Source organism: Mytilus californianus, unplaced genomic scaffold, assembly GCF_021869535.1.
Source record: "Mytilus californianus isolate M0D057914Y unplaced genomic scaffold, xbMytCali1.0.p SCAF_34, whole genome shotgun sequence".
In the NCBI taxonomy this organism is placed as follows: domain Eukaryota; kingdom Metazoa; phylum Mollusca; class Bivalvia; order Mytilida; family Mytilidae; genus Mytilus; species Mytilus californianus.
In genome coordinates this window covers 1,519,448-1,522,725 of record NW_026262684.1, presented here as the reverse complement: position 1 = coordinate 1,522,725, position 3,278 = coordinate 1,519,448, and the positions used below count along the sequence as shown (strand labels likewise).

At 31.1% G+C, this 3,278-nt stretch overlaps 1 long non-coding RNA gene across 1 annotated transcript; it reads right to left on the bottom strand.

The window, feature by feature from the left end:
• Nucleotides 1-86: 86 nt before the first annotated feature.
• Nucleotides 87-990, bottom strand: LOC127736615 (uncharacterized). Its single transcript, XR_007999081.1, has 2 exons — nt 331-990; nt 87-247 (listed from the first exon to the last, which is right to left on the bottom strand). It is a non-coding gene; the product is annotated as an uncharacterized LOC127736615 (long non-coding RNA).
• Between the last annotated feature and the right edge of the window lie 2,288 nt (nt 991-3,278).

Here is a 3,278-nt window from a genome sequence, read left to right as displayed (position 1 = left end):
CTACTGTAAATATTAGAAATTGATGATTATGTCTGAAGTTTCTAAAACAAAAAAGAAAGTAAAGTAAATGGCGCTTCATGACTGACATTCAAATGTTGCCATTCACTTAAATCCATACTGTAAAAAACTTACCAAACTGTGTAATATAGATGTTCAATTGACTGTAGGTTATGGTCCTTATGGCTTGATGGTTATATGTAAATACAATGAAACATATTATTTACATTGCTTAAAGACGAAGATGTACCTTTTGAGAAATTATAGTACTAAAATCATTACAATGACAGCTCTACATTATTTACATTGTTTAAACTAAAGACGAAGATGTACATTTGAAAAATTATAGTGCTAAAATCATTACAATGACAGCTCTACATTATTTACATTGTTTAAACTAAAGACGAAGATGAAGATGTACATTTGGAAATTTAAAGCTCTTAAATCCGTAGAGAGACAGATTTATCATTACGAAACCTATTTCATATTTACCAGCAGTGTCTGTATACTGGCATTCTTTTTATCAATTGTTGTAGTTTATAAATTACATTAAAAAGGGAAGAAGGATTCCAAGGGAAACCACAATTAAAAGAAAACACCCAATGCCATTGTCTAAAAAAAGACGATGACAAAGATGTAATTATAGGATCAAACATTCGCTGGCAAAGTTAGCGTTTGGTAAATCTGTACATTAGACCTTTACGAGTTAGACACTCAAAAATATATATTCGTGTATTTAACGTCTAAAGTTTTGGTCTGATTCATAAGGGACGGAAACTGTGTCTGAAATTTGTTTACCCTTCAATATTTTGTATCATCGATTTTGACTTCACATCTTATCAAAATTATTGACATAGCTTATGTATTTGATGAATGAAGCTGACATTTTATTGTAATTTTTAAGTACTTTGCAAATTCCAATTCTTCATACTGAGTTTCGTTTTAGATCTTCATATTCATGTAATATTTTTTTATTTTTACTTTGTTATTTTGATAGACATGATAGATATCATTATTTTAATTATTATTATACTTTTTATAATAATCATGATTTTATTATATTTTTTCTATCTTTATAATAAAATACCAAAATGAATTTAGCTTTCCAGTTTATTTGAAGTATTTTCTCACAACTGAGATTATCACATGCCTGTAATTAGAGATACAAATAAACGGAGTTGTTGGTTATACGTCAATCAAACAGAAACCTGTAAGCAAAAGTAAAATAACAAAAATACCGAACGGGAAGTCCCAACCATGTAACAAAAAGACAAAGTTGCCTTCATTTTATATATATTAGATATTATTTATCAGATTCTTATATTTTTGAAAAAAAAAAAAAACCAATTCATTAAAAGATAAAATATTAATGCAATAATAAACAATGATAAACACACTATAAATATGACATATTACTTTTTCGAACCTACCAATTTGTTCAAGATCAGGATTATATCCATTTTGGTCATATTGCTCGTGACAGCAGGTGTTATGGTATATTTACTTGAAACTATAGTTCTAATTCCCACAAGCATATTCAACCTTAAACGAATATGGCTATTTTTAAGGTCCTTTTGTTTGTTTAAGTACCTTACTTCCTTGTCTTTAATTTTGTTATTGAGCGTTCCTTTTTACTGTTAATTAAGAAAAGTGCCTCGGACAGACAAAAGTTATAAAGGGCTATTTTTATTTTCAATTTCTAGCACAGGACACATACCCCTGCTGCTAGAAAGTAAATCCCGAAGGTATAATCAGCTCATTCGTCAGATCTGATATAATCTATAACAAACCTTTTTAAAATTATATAACAAGTTTTCGTCCCCTATTGTTAATTTTCCTTTTTTGGATAGTGATGTTCCTTTGGCACCATCTTACGGTGTTTATATATCACAACCCATTCGCTATGCCCGTGTCTGTTGTGTGACGTTTTGGATTTTAATGAACGTAATCTATGTTTAACTGGTAAATTATTAAGTCAGGGATTTCGTTACCACAAATTACTTAAAACCTTTACTGAATTCTTCCATAGATATAAATATTTGGTTTTGAAGTTTAGTTGTACCTATAGAAAACATATTTCAAACGGGATAGCGCATCCTCATTTTTACGGAGATGTTGTCTACCGAGCCCGGAAATTTAGAGACGACCCGGGTAAATTTAACGATCCTTTAAATAAACTTATTCTAAAAGGTTACCAATTCAACACTGTAATCAGATCTTTGAATATTGTTTTTATTGGTATCAATATTGATTTTGTTATCAGTAAATTAAAATCAAACTAAATATTTTAATTGTTATATACATATAAAATTAAGAATGGAAATGGGGAATGTGTCAAAGAGACAACAACCCGACCATAAAGCAGACAACAGCCGAAGGCCACCAATGGGTCTTCAATGCAGCGACAAACTCCCGCACCCGGAGGCGTCCTTCAGCTGGCCCCTAAACAAATATGTATACTAGTTCAGTGATAATGGACGTCATACTAAATTCCAAATTATACAAGACTAACAAAGGCCAGTGGCTCCTGATTTGGGACAGGCGCAAAAATGCGGCGGGGTTAAAAATGTTTTTTGAGATCTCAATCCTCCCCCTTTACCTCTAGCCAATGTAGAAAAAAACAAACGCACAACAGTACGCACAGTAAAACTAATTTTAAGAGAAGTCCGAGTTCGATGTCAGAATAGGAAACAAAAGAAAATAAACAAAATGACAATAATACATAAATAACAACAGACTACTAGCAGTTACTGACATGCCAGCTCCAGACCTCAATTAAACTGATTGAAAGATTATGTCTTCATCACAAGAATATCAGGCACAATCCCTCCTGTTAGGGGTTTAGTATTATACCATCATAAAATATATGAGAGGAACATAACCCGTGTCATGCCAACAACTGGTTTTAGGATAAATATGTTTAATTCCGATGCAAAGACCCTATAAGTGAATCAATATTAAAGCCAAAATATGCAATCTTTAATGACCTGACAACAGTATCGTAACTATATCCCTTCTTAATAAGTCTGTTTAAAGGTTTTGTTAGCTTTTGAGGTGAATACTGACATTTTTGTGCTTTGTAAAGAATATTACCATAAAAGATTGGATGTGAAATACCCGAACGTATAAGATGTCTGCATGTTGAGTTATATTTACGAATGATGTCCATATACCGATGATAAAATTTAGTAAATGTTTTGACTAGTTTATGATATCGAAAACCCTGGTGTAATAATTTTTCAGTAATACATAAATTTCTCTCGCTAAAATATGCACATTCA